Source organism: Maylandia zebra, linkage group LG3 (genome assembly GCF_041146795.1).
Source record: "Maylandia zebra isolate NMK-2024a linkage group LG3, Mzebra_GT3a, whole genome shotgun sequence".
NCBI classification, from domain to species: domain Eukaryota; kingdom Metazoa; phylum Chordata; class Actinopteri; order Cichliformes; family Cichlidae; genus Maylandia; species Maylandia zebra.
The window spans coordinates 14703711-14722065 of record NC_135169.1 but is presented as its reverse complement, the minus strand read 5'-3'; the positions used below and the strand labels follow the sequence as shown (position 1 = coordinate 14722065).

Genomic DNA, 18355 nt, shown 5'->3' with positions numbered 1-18355 from the left:
TAATTTTAATAAGACCTTATATATTTATTTTAATTTATTTTTTAATTGTAAAGGTTTTAATTCAAGTGAGGGTATTCAGTGTATCATTGCATACATTTTTTTTCTTTTTCTTTTTTCCTAATTTTTGAAGATCTGATTTAGTCTCCACCATTCACGCTTCATCTACTATCTTTCTTCACCCAAACTATAACTGCAACTTAAATCTGACAAAACCAAGTCATTTTAACCCAGCCCATGGCCTTTATTGATTTACTTTTTTTAAAGGCAAAAAAACATAAAAATTGTCTTGGCTTAGCAAGATGATGACATCTGAGCATTTGTGAATGGTTTTGGTGTCTACAGAGAGAAGAAATATTTGCAGATGTGAAATCCAATTTTAATCTTCTTGTTATATTTTTTTTAGTATTTTCCCACAAAAGACTGAACTAAAAAAAAATACAACCTGCTGATGGCATTAGATGAAGTCAGTGTCACAGGCTGGGTCTCTGACCCAGCGCTCTGAGTTCATTTTGTATTTGTCTCATTTTAGATTTGTGATTAGTTTGTGTCATTCCTATTTAGCTTTAGCTAAGGAAAGGCAGTTATTATTTATTGTTTCCTTGGTTTCTATGTTTGAGTTCTTGTATCGTTCATCACGTGTTAGGTCTGTTAAGCTCGTGTTGTCATGTCTAGTTTCAGTGTTTCCTGTTTTATTTTGAAGGAGTCGTGTGTTCTTTGTTCATTGTATTTAGTTTCACTTCCCCTGTCCTGTCATTAGGTTCATGTCAGTCAGCTGTTCCTCCATGTGTTCGCACTTCCCCTAATCACCTCCTGTGCATTTAAGTCCTCTGTTTTCAGTGTGTCATTGTCAGATTGTCTGCAAGCCAAGAAGTTGTGTCAAGTTTCCTCATGTCAGGTCCATGTTCCTGTTGTAGGTTTTTAGTTAATTTAGCTCACCCAGTTTAGTTCATTGTTAGCCTTGCATTTTGCCTTTTGTTTACAGTTATTTTGCCAGCCTCAAACGGCTCGTTTTTTGTTATTTAAGTCATGTTTCACATTTTGTTTCCGTCTGCATTTGGGTCCACCCTTCACTCTACACACAGTCAGCCCTGCTGATTGTGACAGTCAAAGCATCAGTGTTCTGTTGCTGTTCCTTTACAGACAGCTACACATTTACACAAAGGTAGTTTGCACAAGTGTCAAACATACAAACACCCAAACAAATCCACTAGTAATTCTAGAGTAGCAAGGATGGTAAATCACAAGCTGCGAGGGAAACAAACCAACAATTTATCAAGTCATGAAAATCAATAGTGAAACTTTTAGTTGTGTATTTTTCTTCCTGTTTTGTACCATAATTTGTTTGTTATTGGTGACAGCTTATATGACAGAAACAAAACAATGAATAATGTATAAATAAGATATGTGACTGACAATCCAAAAATGAGAGCTGAGCTACAAAAACACAAAATGGAAATGAAATAAGCAATATGTTGCTTAATACCCTGAGAAGTCACTGCCTGAACAACATCTTCAGTTCAGCCGTTGTCCCATCCTATTCAGGTATAAATCACTGCCTGATTGGATGGGCCGAATGAGAGCCTGTGGCTCGTACTCTTCAGTTTTTGGGACTGAGATTCCCTACTCGACACACAGTCTGAGGATTAGTGTCACACTGTTGATTACAGATGGAGAGACAAGCTGACAAGCTGCTCTCTGGCACACAAGCCTCTTCTATCTTTCTCACCCAAGCACAAAAACCCATTTCAGCAAAAATCAACTGTTGAAAATGAGCCTGACTGTTAAAAATATACCTTCCCTGTGTGGTTAGTGAGATTCAAGCAGCTGTTTATCATTAGCACCTCCTGCTTCTGTTGTTATGTGAAGTTGAAGCCAAAACCTTTTCAAGCCTATTTCTCCTGATTAATGCTAGTAGGAAAATGGTATCAGACTCCCACAGTGTTTTTCCAAAATATATGTCCAAGAACAACCCAAAAACTACAAAATTATACCCATCACGTATAACACATCAAGTGTTTCAAATGTTTCCTCTGAAAGAATTTACAATGAAAATACAAAGACTGCATATTGCACAAATGGGGTCTTGGTTTGATTTGATTTTGTCCAGGATTCTGGAGGATTTGGAGAGGGTAATGCACCAAAACCCTCTTTGTAATTGCTCCAGAAGAAAATAACTTTTGCCTTCAGACTAAAAGTTATGCCCTGCTATTCCAACACATTTCAAATGGTGCAAAACACTAACATTTGTAGTTTGTATCACACTTTAAGTTTTGCTGAGCATTAGCTGACTAGTGACGTCTTCCATGAAAAATGTGGGTTACTGGGATCAAAGCAGTAACAGGGAGGTTTTAAGTGCAGCACTGCATAGCTGTTTGAAACCAAATACTTTTTTTTTTCTTTTTTTTTTTTTTTTTTTTCTTTTTTTTTTTTTTTTTTTGATCGACCTTTCGTTATTATTTATTTTATTTTATTTTCAGTTGTTACAGACGGGACAGACATGACTGAGCGATAGGAAAGGGAGAAAGAAAGATGAAGGAAAAGAAAAACAGAAGGGAAGAGAAAGGAAAAAAGAAATCTCCTGGATCACCTGTTGAGAGAAAAAGAGAAAACAAGCAAAAAAAAAAAAAAACAGAGCAACATACTAAACACAACACCAACACACCATCTGTGTGTTGTTGCATATGTTGTTGTGTAGCAAACAGGACCGACAGCGCACAATGTGCTTGGAAATAGCACCAATAAAGGTGTAGTTTATGCCAATGAACAGTGAACACCTGTGTGCACACCTGTGTGGATCAGCGCACTTGTATTCAAAAGGTTTCCCCATGTAATGGTCTGCTAGAGGATGTAGAGAGCCATAGCCTTGTCTCCCAGGGCATGAAGCAGGTATGGAGGAGATCCAGGCTCCAGACATCCAGAGGCCCCAGAGTGTGAGAGCCCAAGGAGGACCACCAGAGGCGCATCCGTGCCACCCTCCTGGGAAGAGCTGAGGAGAGCCCCAGATGAGGGGTCACCCAGTAGCCACGGAGCAGAAGCCAGAGGGGGCTGCAGTCACGTGCCCGCCGGCTCTGCCGGCAGCCAGCTGTGCCAGAGTGAACTGAACCGCAGGCCCGAGGGCCCCTTTTGCCCCAGAAGAGGCCTCACCGGGCACCAGGCCCCGCCAAGTAGTCATCGTGAGTGAGCTGGTACATACCTGAGCGCCCAGCCCCGGACACCAAGAACCACCAACGCACCGACCCCAGAGGGCATCAGTTACTGGCAGGGAGTGTGGTGAGGGGAGATGGGCCTGGGAGTTCCCAGAGAGGTGGAGTGTAAGACCCGACCTGACATATAGTCACAAACAGGTGTACACACAGACACAAACATGCATTCCCACCCTCATGCACACATATACAAATACTCAGCACTCACCCAACGTAGGGATAGACATACATGGACACTGTACACACAAACACACTCCCCAAACAAACTCCCCTGCACCCTGGTGACACACCCGCACCCCAAGGCCCTACTTGTGTGGGTGGGTGTGTTGGAGTGGGAAGAGGGAGGCAGCCGGGGATGGGGAGGAAAAGAAGGGAGGAGCAAGATGCCCCTCCCTGGGGCCAGCTCCCCCACTGACCCCAGTAGGCACCCCCGTCCTTCGGCATCCACCAAGGCAAGGGAGCCCAGGCCCATCCAGATCAGGGCCTACGGCAGCAGGACCGCCCAGCCATACAGGACCCGGGGCAGCCCACCCGACCCCACCCCAGAGGAAACTGTACCCACCCTAACATTCAATCATCTCCCAGACTTCACAAGACAGAAGTTTATTCTCTACCTCTCCTATGACTCTCCCCCACCTGCAGAGTGGACTCCTGCAAATACATCTACCCACAGTTGGCAACATTCAACAACCACTCACCAACCAGTCTGGGAATATGCATGTATGTACCTAGTGACGGGTGGTCACCAAGTTGACTCCAGGCCACGCCAGTGCAGTGTTGGAGACAGATGGACTGTTAAAGTTCAGCATTGATTTTCTCTGAAATTGATTAAGTCTAATTCAAACTGTAGCTGAATATGATAATCATGTATAATTTGAGGGAAAACACTTAATTTCATCAGGAAACTAAAGACTTCCAGTGATCAATTGTGAATTAGGTGAAGCATCTGAACATATGTGAAGGCTTGTTACTGCCAAACACTCAGTACAGTGATGCACATTTATACTTGATGCTTTTTCTGCTCATGCTCTCTGGGACAAGGACAAAAATAGAGGTGCTGCATGTGACAGAGAATTAAAAAAAAATGAGAGATGAATAAATCAGCGGACTGGTGATGTGCAGCTAAATGGAGACAGAGAGAGAGAAAGCATCAGAGAGAGCGTCAGACTGAGAGGATGAGTATCTATGTACGAGTGGAGACCAGAAAATACAAAAGCATGTTTAACATTTGGGGGATTTTGTCAACACTGAGCAGAACTGACAGAACAACTCTTAGGTTTTTTTTTTTTTTTTTGTTTTTTTTTTGGGGGGGGGGTTGGCTAAATGTAAGCAGCACAAATACTCAACCTTTTAAAGTGCAGCCATCTCCTCAGTCTGAATCAGTTATCTGTTCAGTATTTACTGTATATTGTTATCCAAACAGAGTGAGAGACCGAACCCTCTGGGACAAAGTTGTAGTTATGTACAGTATAGTATAACTTTCACAGCCTTTCTCGGAGACTCTTTGACACTTCAGATAAACAGCAGACAAAAATAATTGGAGTCAAACTGAAGGTCTGAGGAACAAAAAATGCTGTCCCTATTATTTTCAGGCCATACAGGCAATAGTTAGGCACACCAGCACTTCGGGACACTGCCCTGTTTCCAGTCTGGCTGCCTCTGCTTCTTGTTCAACTCCTGTTCCTTATTTGCTATCCTGCTGCTCATGGGTGGGGAACAATAAATGAGGACAGGCTAATTGGTGAGGTTAAAGATTATCCTGACTCCAGCTACACGTCCCAAAACGCATATTTACCAATGAAAGACCAAAGGAAAGCAAGTTTAAAATGTGGGTATAATTCAACCATTTGGATCATATTGAGGCTTAAACTTAGTGGTGTGGTCACGTTATTCTACAAATATGGTCACTTCTGGCTCAAAGAAAGCAGCATAGCAACATATGGGGTTATCTGATTGTTGGGATTTTAATTTAATGTGTCAGTCCCATATTTTTTTCCTGATTTATGAATTTTGAGGAATTCAAGACAATACCAGTCTCAATTTAACTGTATTGATTTATTTATTTATAAAAAAATTTTTTATGTATTTTATTAATACTAGTTCTAACAGGTGCCTCTGTTGTTATTCTGCTGTGAATGTCACCTACACAGGTGTATAGGACAAATGCATTCTACTTATTCTACTTCTACTTCTGGTTTTAATTTTAATTTATTTATCTGGAGAGGGTTCAGAACTGCGACATATCAGATGTAGCAGTCAGAAGGTCTGCATACACCCACACAAACCTCTTATCAGGTAAGAGGTTTTGAAACAGGAGATACATGTGGGAAGAGAAGCAGACGAAGTCAGGGAGAAAGAAATGAAGGAAAAGAATGAGACAAACATTAACAGAAGATGACAAGAAAGAGAGGAGGAATGATGGGAGGGAATCAAAGAACAAAGAGACAAACAAAGAAGGTAAAGACAAAACACGAGAGAGGAGTATGAGAAACAAAAAAAAAAAAAAGGACTGAAGTGTGAATAATACAAAGTGACTGGAGATGGCGTGTATGAGCAGATTTGAAGCTACACTGCTGGATTTGTGCAGCTGCTCACATGCTCCTCACCTGCAGGCCACCTGTCTGACAGTCTAGGATTTATCAAAGCAATAAAGCCGAGATGGACTGAAGTGAAATTAAACGACGGAAGGAGGGAGGGGAGGGAAAAGTCTAGCTGCAGGATGTAAATGTCAACTCTATCCACCGGGAAAAATCTTTCGAACTCAGCTGAGACAGGAGATAAAAAGGAAAAGACCTCTATTTACTTTTACACTTAAAAACCATTTTGGTGCTTTGTGTATTTTTCTGCTAAATTAAAGTGTTTAAGATTTATGATTTTATAACATCTGTGCAGCTGCTGTTTACACAGAAAAGTCCATTTCTGCTGGGGAGTTCTTAATCCTCCTCTGTACCCAGTGGGACCTTATCTGTTGGTCTAATAAAAAGTGATTCACAACCCTCAAACAGTACTGTGGGGGTGATTTTTCCTATTGAAGGTATGAGGAATTATTACATTAGGTAAATTGCATTTTAAAAACTTAGTTTAATTCAAAAAGTTTGAGGTATAAAGTGGATATAAATACAGATCTTTCAATTTTAGAAACAATGACAACTTAGGAAGTGGACACAAACTCAAATAATGGTTCATCTATTAACATGATCCAGGTCACCATCAATCACCCTATGTTAGGGTTTTAGTTAGGTTAACATCCACCTCTTTCAATAGACTCTTCTCCTATTTAGTGAAAATGGAAATGCAAAACAAAGTTGATGCATAGACCAGAATGGTGACATCTCCGACCCATATTAGATTTATTCATGGTGTTCCTCAAGGCTCTACCTTTGGTTCCCTGTCTTTCTCTATATATTGCCTTCTATGATAATTCCTTCTGGATTCTCAGTTAAAACATGCACATTTTGCTGGCATTTGGTCAAAGTAAGTCCTCCAAAGTTCTAGATAGCTAAAATATCATTTTATATATCATTTCTCATCTAATTTTCTTTGTCTTGTTTTCCATCTTTCTGCTTGTTATCTCTTTTTTTTTTTTTTTTTTCTTGTCTTTATGGCCATATGGGATTTCAAATTATGTTTAGGTGGTTTCATGTCTGATTTTGGTGATTTGTGCTTCCTTAACATCTAATTTTGTCTCATTTTCTTCTTATTTCATGGAAATTATGTCCTTCTGTACCTGTTATTCATAATTTGTTAAGTTTGTCTGATTTTGTTGTCATTTTGCCCATTTATAATTTTCTTTAATTCTCTAATTTTGCCATATTGTATGACTTTACGCATTTTGCTAAGTTTACAGCAATATTTTGTGATTTTTTTTTTTCTTCTTTTTTTTTTTTTTTTTTTTTGCATAATATTCACAGTAACATTGTTTTGTTATTTTGGCTATTTTGTATGCCTCGGTTTTGTAATTTGTAAAATGTGGGGGTTTGTATCTTTTCTAATTTGTGTTATATTTGACTAATATCATGCAGTATTGCACACATTTTATGATTGATATTGGTTAGTATTTTCAGTCTTCTTTTCACCATTTTGGTCATTTTAGCATTAACCTTTCAATTCATTTCAGTTTTATTTGTAAAGCACTAAATCACAACAACAGCTGCCTGAAGGCCCTTTTTATATTGTAAGGTAGACCCTACTATAGCAGCCATTTGTGAGGGTTTTCTTTCTTATTTAAGGAAGTTGTGTTTTATTTTGCATGTTTTGTGTTTAATGCTGATTCTTTTGTTTGTCAGTGTGATTGTTTCATGGTCATTTTGCTCTTTTTAGGTCTCAGTTTGGTCATTTTGGATCTGGGAGGGCATTGTCTTGTTTTGTTAGTATGTGTCTTATTTCTGTGTGCCATTCTGGTCATTTTAGATCTTTTATCCTTTTGCATCCATTTGTGGGCATTGTGCATTCTTTTTGGTCATTTAAAATCTAATTCTGAAGATTTTTATTCATTGTTTGCAGTCTTTATAGTTACTTTGTCCCTTTCTGGTCATTTTGCATTTTCGTTGTATTTTCTGCATGCCGAAATCATGGCCTGCCCCATGGCCTGTTAAGTAACACATTCAAATTTGGGGTGTTTTCTCTCATTTCTATTATACTTTTATTTTGTATTTGTTTTCCTTCTGTGTATTCTTTAAAAACCACTTCGTAAGATAGTTTTGGAATGTGTGTGTGTAAAAAAAAAAAAAAAAAAAAAAAGCTACAAAAATTTGTTATTATGATTCGTATAATATAATTTGCATTTGACCTTTTGCTTGTATTGCTAAGGTAGGAGCTAAGCAGTAAACAAGAACTACACAATGCAATAAAAATGCACAAAATCCAATTTACATAAAAAGACAGTCAGGAAAAAGAAAACATGCAAGGACAGACTGAAAGAAATGGGTCAGCCGAAGTCATAAACCTTATGGCATCAGTGAGTGATTTTAAAGGTAGTAAAAATGAGATGTAAAGTTCAAAGCCATGTTTACAACATGTTTTCAAGCCATAAAGATATAAGCACACAAAACAAACACACATAAACCGAATCAATATATGTGGACTTCTTAAAAGAGTGAAGTTGGTGGTTGCACGACTAATGGAACACTAACAGCCCCTGCGAGTGTGGGTGGTAATCGTCTGTTGATAAGGAGATAAACACGTGGTTTTATGGTTGAATGCTGAAACAAAGTCAGCTGTAAGCTCAGTAATAATGTCAGGTTTAATTAACTCATCTGAGAAAGATGAAGACGGGCACACGGTAGAGGATTAACATCAATCAGAAACGGGACAAGTTAAGGGTGGCCACTGCAGGCAAACAAGCTGGTGGTTCGGAGAAGTTGTTCAGCTACACAAACATTTTTACAACTCTGAACAATGAATGAAGCAATCTGGTGTGATTAAAAACAATAATTTAATCAACTCCAACTTCCAACATCGAGTTGGAAATTCTCCAATGTAAATGGCTTGCTGCTCTTTTTATTCTTTTTAGATATCGTTCACATACTTTGAGTTATGTGTTGCATACAGAAGAATGGAGAAAAAAAACAGACAGGAAGTGATGAGGAAGAAAGAATATTAGAGAAATGAACAAATGAAGCCATGTGCAACCATGCTCTTCGATTATCTGATTGCTGACATGTACAGTTTTAAATGAGACCTCTTAATTAACCCGCCTAGCTCATTTTGTTTTCTCTGCTCATTCAGACTAACAAGATGCTCCGACGGGCACGAGCACATCATCAGCAAATAATGTCTGAGAGCACAAATCATATTGAACGTTCTGTAATAATGCAAATGAGATGCAAATGATCAGAGCTGCACATCAAGCATCATATTTAAGACACGGAATGATGAAAAACTCATCCCACAACAGATTTACGTGCACAGATATGATAAGATTCATGGTTAACACTTTGCAAAAGGCAAAATTAGAAAAGAGGCTTAAATTCATGTCACAGCTATCTTTCAGATTAAAAAGATAGATTTGATTCAACCCAAAAGTTCATGTTACAGCAGCAAATTCAACAATTGCTAACCGTTTAAAAACAAATGGATCACTTATAGACACTCACCAGACACTTTATTAGGTACACCTGGTATATATGGTCACATTGCATGGCATTAACACTGTACATGCATCCATGTAGATGTGGTCAACATCATGCTGCATTTTAAAACTAAGAATCAGAATGGGGAGAAAGGTGATTTAACTGACTTTGAACACAGCATGGTTGTTGATGCCAGACAGGGTGATCGAAGTATTTACTGGGATCTTCCCACACAGCCATCTCTTGGGTTTACTGAGAATGTTTCAAATAAAGAGAAAACATCCAGTGAAAATGCCTTGTTGATCCTAGAGGACACAGGAGAACGGCCAGACTGATTCATGCTTATAGAAAGGCAACAGTAACTCGAATAACAACTCAACCAAGGAATACAGAAGAGCATCTCTGAAGGCATGACACGTCAAACCTTAAAGCAGATGGGCTAAAGTAAAACCAGCAGAAGATCACACCAGGTGCAAGGAAAAACAGAAAACCAAAACTACAATTCACACTGACTCACCAAAACTGCACAACAGACGCTTAGATAAAGGTTGGCCGGTCTGATGAGTCTCAATCTCTGCTGCTACATTTGGATGGTAGCGTCAGAACGTGGCATGAACGCACAGATTCATCCTGCTTGGATGGAGCACTTTCAAATTTACAGCCCTCGGTGTACCTGAGTGTTGTTGCTGACTACGTGCATCCCTTTGTGACCAATCTGTATTCATCTTCTGATGGCTGCTTCCAGCAGAATAACGCACCATTTCACAAAACTTCATCACAAACTTGTTTGTTGAATATGAAAAAGAGTTCACTGTATCCCAATGGCCTCAGTAGTCAGCAGGTCTCAATCCAGTAGAGCACCTCTGGGATGTGGTGGAACAGCAGATTCTCATCATGGATATGCAGCTGACAAATTTGCTGCAGATTTGTTTGTGTAGATAAGGACAAAAATCTCAAAGAAATGTTTCCAGCACGTTGTTGAATCGATGCCATGAAGAATTAAAGCAGTAGTGAAGGTCAATGGGTGTCTTGACCTGGTACTAGCAAGACATACCAAATAAAGTGGCTGTTGAATTTCCCACCATTATTTTCTTGTTTTTAAATCACAACATCATGACTTTTCCTCTTCAAAGTCCAAAGCTAGAGGCTGGAGGGGTTGGTGGTGGAGTAAATTATTATACCACTCACACTAGGAACCACAGCTTGAGACTTACTGGTCTCTGTTACAGTTTTCCATCAATCAACTTTTTGGATGTTTGACCTTGATTTGTAAGACAGAAGTCACTTCCATCTCTGGTAGACAAGAGAGAAAATATATTTCAGGAGATGATGGCGGGTTACAACCTTCAGGATAGGAGGCTGACCATCAGAATGATTGAAAGGTGATATAGCGAGATGGAGGGCGGGGCTAAAACAGAACATTTGCTGCCTCAGGGGGAAAAGCTGCAAAGCTGCGTGTTGAAGCTCAGCTGCCAGCAGCCATTAGATCACCCTCCGTGTGTGTGTGTGTGTGTGTGTGTGTGTGTGTGTGTGTGTGTTGATAATCTCTCACACGGCTTCCTGTAACTTTAATTGCCCAACATCTGTAGCCATGGTGTGCTCATTAGACAGGAGAAACAGTGAAACAATGGGGAAAACACACTGAGGGAATCACACCTCGACATCCTCAGTCCTGGTGTGTGTTATGTGTGTGCCCTGAAATCAGACAACACACACGAGCAGCGGGGTGATTGGCGGTGAGGCCTGAGTGCGCGAGTGTGGGGCTTTTTGTGATTATGTAACCATGTGAACAGACACACTGAGAGAAGCGCTGGTTGTACATGCCGGGATCATTCCCATTTTCTGTTGGTCACATTTGTGAGTGCACTGTGGTGGCACATTGTGGGTTCCTATTAGATGCCAGTGCCATGGTAACACTGATAAAGGAGAGTCAATTAGGACCAATATTTGGTTGAATGGTATGGATGCAGTCCCCTGCAGAAAAGATAGATACCACAATATTATGCCCTTTCATTCAGGTTAAGCATTGTGGTGGCACATATGCAGCTCAAATGATGGTGCTGACACCATGGAAACTGTGTCGAAGGTGAATTAGCTACTGCTTTTTTTTTTTTATTATTATTATTAAGTACAACAACAATGACAAAAAAAGTTGGGATGTTGTGCAAAATGCAAATAAAAATAGAATGCAGTAACTGAAAATATCATAAACACCTTTTTTATTCACAACAGCAAATAGAAAACATATCAGATATTAAATACATGAGAAAACTATTATTAGTTTGAGTTTGATGGAATGAATGCATCTCAGAAATGTTGTGAGGAAACACAACAAAACAAAAAGCTAGAAAAATAACTGGTGCTAAAAAGAAACAGCTGGACTGGGTACAAAAAGGGGATCTTACAGAGGCAGTTTCTCAGAAGTAAAGACAGGCAGTGGTTCACAAAAAAAAAGTGAAGCATATTCAAAATAATGTTCCTCAGGGTCAAATTCTAAAGACTTTTAATATCATCTCCTGCACATAATAAAATCAAGAAAGAGAAATATCTCAGCACATGGGACAAGGACAAAAATCAGTACTGGATGCTCATCTGGTGGTCTTCAGGCACTCAGGTGGCTCTACATTAAAAACAGGAATGACTCTGATATGGAATTTACAGCGCTGGCTCAGGAATATGCCATTCACGAATGCAAGTCAAAGCTCTATCATGCAAAAAAGACACAACCTGAATGGCCATGATCCAGAAACACTGCTGTCGCCTCTAAACCAGAGCTCATTTAAAGTGGAATGAACTAAAATGGAAACCACAGATGCTGTGTCCCTGGAGTAAAGAGGCGAGGGACCACCCAGGCTTTTTATCAGTGTTCAGTTCAAAGACCTGCATCACTGATGGTATGGAAGTGCTTCAATGTCTTATATGGAATCAGCAGCTTGCTCGTCAATGCTTAAACATATATGCAGGTTTTAGAACAATATATTCTCCCATTCAAAAGACATCTCAACATTCATCTCCCTTGAAAACAAGAACACCGAAGCTAAATAACCTGAACAAGAGATCTGAAAGCCCAACAACTGTATTTCACAGAAAGCGATTTAGACCCTGCAAGCAAAAGCAGACAAAACTTCAACTCAGAGCTGCAGTTTGACAGATTTAAAGCGCTATATCATTCATGCGTGAATCAATTTCTATTCAGTATTCATGTTTTGATTTTTCTGATATGTCCATTAGCACTCTTTCAAAACACATATCAGTCTCAGTTTATAACGGTCAATCCAAGCAGACGCCGTTACTTCTTGACAAGACTCAATGAGATTAAATGAGCCTGAGAAAGCGCAAGCAGCTGGAGGAAACTAGCAGTATGAGTGATGCCACTGTCAGAACAAGCTCGGTGAGTGACAGTGACTGATCGATTGACCGGTCAGACTGACACATCAAAGTCTGATTCACTGTAATCAATCAAAAGTGGCATATCCAACAGAGGAGGAGATTAAAGAGCCTGGAACATTGAGTGACTGTAAACCAGCTCTGTCAGTCACAATCTGCTACTGCAGTCAAGATGGAGTGAGTGTATGTGAAGTAAGTCTTCCTCTCCTTGTTAATATACCTGCACAGTTTAAAAAAAAAAAAAAAAAAAAAAAAAAAAAAAAACCACATTCAAAACAAATTCTGAATGCACCCGTTATGACTCTGTGTTGGACTCAGAAAGCTCAAAGTTCACTGTAAAGCTGCCAAACAAAGTTCAGTGCACATGAAAATATCCATGAAAGTGTAGAACTGCAACTATAGACCATATATGTATGAAGAACATGGGTCTAAAAGTTGAAGCTGATACAGATGTGCTTTATACCTGCATTCTCTCAAATGACCAGCAGGGGGCGACTCTGGTTGCAAAAGGAACACATTTTCTTGTCAGTTCATCAAACACTAAAACACTTGCATCATTTAATCTATTAATTTGTGATTCTGGACATTTTCTCAAAAGCTACTTGGTTAGGTTTAGCCACTGAAAACTAGTCTTTAAGACTGGATAGAAACTCCTTTCCACTGGACCTAACTCAAGACTCACTTGTACAGACTTCCCTGTATTCGGTTTTATATCTTTATACTGTTTCAATTGATGCATCTTATTCTGTATTGCAAAGCTTTTTGTGAATTTTCTTCTTGAAAAGAACCTTAAGGTAGTGAAAGCTACTGATTTATGTCCATTGCTCAGTCGAGAGTAAAAACTAGACTAAACCTGTACTAATATAATTTTGATTTTAGGTTAGGGGTTTTTTTTTTTTTTTTTTGGCAAATTTGTGGAGACCAAATAGTCCCCCAGATGTTGAAGGTGTTGCACATTCAACTTCACAAGGTCATTGCATAGGTCTTCTTGTGGGCGGCAGTTTGTCTCCAAACCCAACTTGGACTGGCTGCTATCACTGTTATGCAGTCTAACTTAGACGTCTAACTTAATTGCTGTATTATCACAAACAGACAATCATGTAGGAGTGGCATGGTAATGTGGTGGTTAGCGCCATCCCCTCACAGGAAGAAAGTCCTCAGTTTGAATCTACTGTTCGGCTAGCACCCTTCTAGGTGGACTTTGCTAATTTCCCCGCCATGTCTATGTGTGTTCTCTCAGGTACACCGGACTCCTCCCACATCCTAAAAGCATGTATGCTAGGTTAATTGGTGATTTTAAATTGACTAGGAATGGTTATAACTCTTTCTGCAATAAATAGGCTACTTGTCCAGGGGTTTACCCTGCATCTCACCCTGCATGAGCTGAGATAGACTCCAGCTCTGTAACCCTGAAAAGCAAGAGAAAAAAATGGATAGAGATTGAATGTAATTGGCAACTTGACCTCATTCAATTGCAAAATTATTATCCTATTGCTGTTTTATTGCCAACTTGATGCAGCAAAGTTGCTCTGAAACAGCAACTCATATAGATCAATTATAGACCAGATCTCCATCATCAAAGCCATTCTAAATGCATCTAGATTGCAAGTTCATTACATATATTCACCATAACCTTTGCTGTTCCAGCCACTGTTTTCCCTAACGTGACTGTCGCACTATGCACAAAAAGCTACTTGGTTAAGTTTGGGAAATGATACCTTCCTGTTTGGCACGAGACTGGGTTGAAAAAGTACACTTATCTAAAGAACTCTATGAACAGAACAGAAGAGCTGCGTCTCTGCTGGCAATGCTTCCAAACAATGTGCTCAAAGCACTAATGCCTCAATTCAAACTGTCATACTGTTGCCTTCCTAGTATCAGAAAACAGGACAAAACTGACCAAACACAAAAGTAAAATTGACTCAGCGGTCATTCCAAACATTAATACGCACCTGAATATACTTGACACCCAGGCGTTCTCACAGTAAACATTAACCAGATATATTGGAGTCAACAAGCACCTGTAGCATGAATACTGTAAAGCTAAACGGGAGCTCCTCCAGGAGCAGGAAGGTGCTCGTGAACTCACCTGTGCAGCACAAACTCTCCCTGATCACTCAGCTTCCATTCCACTGAGAGCTTTCAGAGAGCTGTTGCTGCTCTACAGACTCACAAATGGCAAACAGGAAGGAGCTGCACATGATTCAGGATCCAATGTGCATCTCTGGACCAGGCGGCAGCGTAGGCGTGTTTGATTAAGGCCGCTGGACACACATGCCGAGCAGAGCACCAATTTGGTCATCGATAGCTAATAATTAATTTCCCATAGCTGATATTGTGAGCTGGTCTCAGGTTTTATGTCAATGGGACTAAATGTTGTCACATAGGACTTCAAAGGTCCATTAAGTAATTTGCTGACTTCTGAATCAGATGGTACACAGAAATGAAAAGCTTGTTTTCCTCAAGCTGGATTTACTATCCGTTCATCTAATGAACAACATCTATGTTAGAACTTCAACATCCAGGAACAGTGTGTACCATTTAAAAGGTGGCCACATTAAAATGTGGTCAGACGGATGAATTATTGGAAGCAGGTCACCAGTAGGGATGGGATCGTTTAGGTTTTATCCGATACCAGTACCAAACCGGTACTTTTGAAACGGTGCTGGTGCTTAAACAGTTCTCGAACCGGTGCTTAAAGAATGAAGAACAAAACTTCAAAACTCCAAAAACCTCTTATGTTTAGCTGTTTTTTTTGTAAAAAGATAACAATATTAGCCTTTTCTGCAGCTATAGGGGATTTATGGTATCACTCTTAGCTGGAAGCAGTGCTTAAACAATGGAAAAAACACAAACTTTGTCCTAAACCTCTCATGTTTAACTGTTTTCCACTTTTTCTTTGGTCATTTTAGCCTTTTTGGCCAGGGTGAAGGGAGTATCTGCCATCAAACAAGAAGACAGCCGCATGTAGCTATGATGATGTTTGCTAGTTCACCTTACATGCATTAATTTAATAACGTGGTTAGCCTACTCAACGTAAATTACACTTGTGCTCAGCGTAAGTTACAAACGAACAACATTAAGCTACTCACGCAGAGAAGAACGGCTGCTGCTGCCATCATCATCCTCATCATTTCTGCTACACTGGCAGGGCTAGGGGCCAGGACTCTCGTCTTCGGGTTCTTGGGGGATGTTGCTAACTCCGGATCCGATAACAGGCACCACACCCGCAGTAGATGTGCTCGATGTGAGGTCTCGCAGCAAGCTATCAAATACGGTGCATTTCTCAGCTTTTAAAAAATGCTATACATTGCCAGGTGTTTCATCAGATTTGAGGAGTTACCTCCTTTGCACAGTATCAGCTTAAAGCACTTGTTGCAGGCTGCTGAGTTTACATCTTTTGCTATGAAGTACAGCCAGACTTTTGACCACTTCGCCTTGGGCATTTTTAATCTGTAGCTCTGCTCTAAAAGAATGTACGTACCTGGGCCCGCCTACTATGCTTGCAAAGGTAAAATGATTGGCTAGAATCCAAAGTGTATGACATCTCAGGAAATAAAACACCGAAATGTGCGCTGCTTTTCGATCTGGTTACTACCATTTATGTCAGAACCGGTGCGGTACCCATCCCAAGTCACCAGCTATCAGCTCAGAGAGGAAACCTCACTAAGCCTCTGATTCTTTTTAAGACCTCCGACAGAAACAACCAACATTAGGACTTTTCTTAAGCCTGCACCTTTCTGTCGTCTCAGAAGCCACACTGACACTCAGACGCACACATTAAAGTGAGTGTTTGTGGGCGAATCGTTGGAGGAGAAGTGTGCAGGACAGATTTCTGCTGGAAATGATGGTTTAATATTTAAACAGCTGCGCTCCTTATCGCAGGGAGGATAAGACAAGCAGTGAACATGTGCAATCACGGCGCTGTTGTTTCTCTCTCATTTAACAGCATATCAGCGCTGCGTGCGAAACCAACATTTGCTTTTAAAGGACACATTTTCAACGTGGAGACCATTGAAACCAAAATAACACTAAAACTAAAGCTTGAACTAGAACTTTTAGAGCCAAAACTTTCTGAACACAGTACCTACTTCTGGTGTGTACATTCACAGTCACAATATAAAGAAGACATACTCTTGGGTGTCTTCTTTATAATCACCAGAGTCTAAGTGAGACCAGTGAGGCACACACAATACTGCATACATAACAACTCCAAAATAATTTTAAATGAAATTAATATATATTTTGAGTGTGTGTGTGTGTGTGTGTGTGTGTGTGTGTGTGTGTGTGTGTGTGTGTGTAATGAAGTGAAAAAGTACATAAAATGTAAATTTATAAAATAAATTTATAAAAATCAAAAAAAGGAAAATATTAGAAAATATAAAAATTTAATTCATGAAATGAAATAGGATGAACTAAAATATTAAAAATAAGTATTAAATTACTTGTATTTTTTTTTACGTGAAAATCAAATAAATTAAATAACAATGTGAAATTGGATTAACGGAAATGAACCGTGAAAAGAAAATAAGGCCGTCCTATTAATAAAAAATAAAAGTGCGAAAAGTAAATTAGCCCCACATCTGAAGGCTCGCTCTTTTTTCTCGCGCGCATTTTGTATTCATTGTAAATCAGCGTGTGCGTGCGTCCATAAGTACACGTGTGCTCGCTTACAGTACAAGCATGCTTCCTGTACTGACACAGCAGGTGCATGTGTGAGCGCGTGGTGTGCGTGCGTTCCTGACACACTGACCTGCTCCGAGTCTCTCCTCTCAGGCGCTCAGCGCTTAGCTCGGGTCCCGGCACCGCTCTCGTATCTCGGATCTCTCCTCTCTCTTTCCCTGGCAGCCCGAGCGGAAAACCCCGGGAAGAGTCACGCGGCTCCCGGCTGCCATCAACATAAATAAATAAAACAAAAACTTGAAATCTAATTTAAAAGGGGAAAAAATTAACAAAAAGAAAGGAAGAAAGGGGCGGGTGTCTGACGTTGGTTGAGAGTTTAAATCCCCATCCTCTGGATCCTCGTGTGTAAGTCCCGCTTACAAGTCTCTCTCCTCTGCCCGCCTCTTTCTCTCTCCAATGTCTTTTTGAATTTACCCAACCTGGAGCGGGAAGCGAGGTCTCGGTTGTCCTTTGCCCTATTTTAGGAAACAATCGCTCGGCTGCTGTCTGAGGCAGCGCTGACATCCGCGCCTCTGTCACTTTGGATCAGCGGAACCCGCCGGTAAGTTCGGCCCCCAAACGAGCCTCCAAGGAGCCGAGGACACTTTTAAAGACGGAGTCACCTCCTGCACGGAGAGCCAAATGTAAACGTACACACTCTACATCGGTGTTTAAAACATGCACATATGTTCTTCTCCTGCTCTCTCTTCTGCTGGACTGTGCGCTCTGGACACGGACTGAAAAGCTTTACGCACGGCGCGTAAAAAGGAGTGGAGGGTCATAGGAGGAGGGCTTCTCGTTTTTAAGAGGGGGGGCGAGAGAAGAACGTGGGGAGGGAGGATAGACAAGGTGGTGAAGACTGGGGGAGGGGGGAAGAGACAACGGGGCGTGTGTGGGGGGGGGGGGGCTATGGAGGTGCTGGAAGCTATGTGAGGGAGGAGTTAATTTTCATTTTATTCATCCATCCATTGAATTTCTGCGGCTTAGATGCTTAGATCTCCCTTTCCTCACCCTCCACTTCCAGTTCTTCAA

The 18355-nt window shown here is 40.4% G+C and overlaps 1 protein-coding gene across 2 annotated transcripts in view; it reads right to left on the bottom strand.

Moving 5' to 3' along the window:
- The window catches only part of npy2rl (neuropeptide Y receptor Y2, like), an 86693-nt gene extending 68606 nt beyond the window's left edge, over window positions 1–18087 (bottom strand). Inside the window, exon 1 of one of the 2 annotated variants that reach the window (XM_004572302.4) lies at window positions 17415–18087. The gene's annotated coding sequence lies outside the window, so the exon portion shown is untranslated. Of the gene's footprint in view, window positions 1–15753; window positions 15890–17414 lie in introns of those variants that run through there. The other variant, XM_076880036.1, reaches the window with a different exon arrangement.
- Between the last annotated feature and the right edge of the window lie 268 nt (window positions 18088–18355).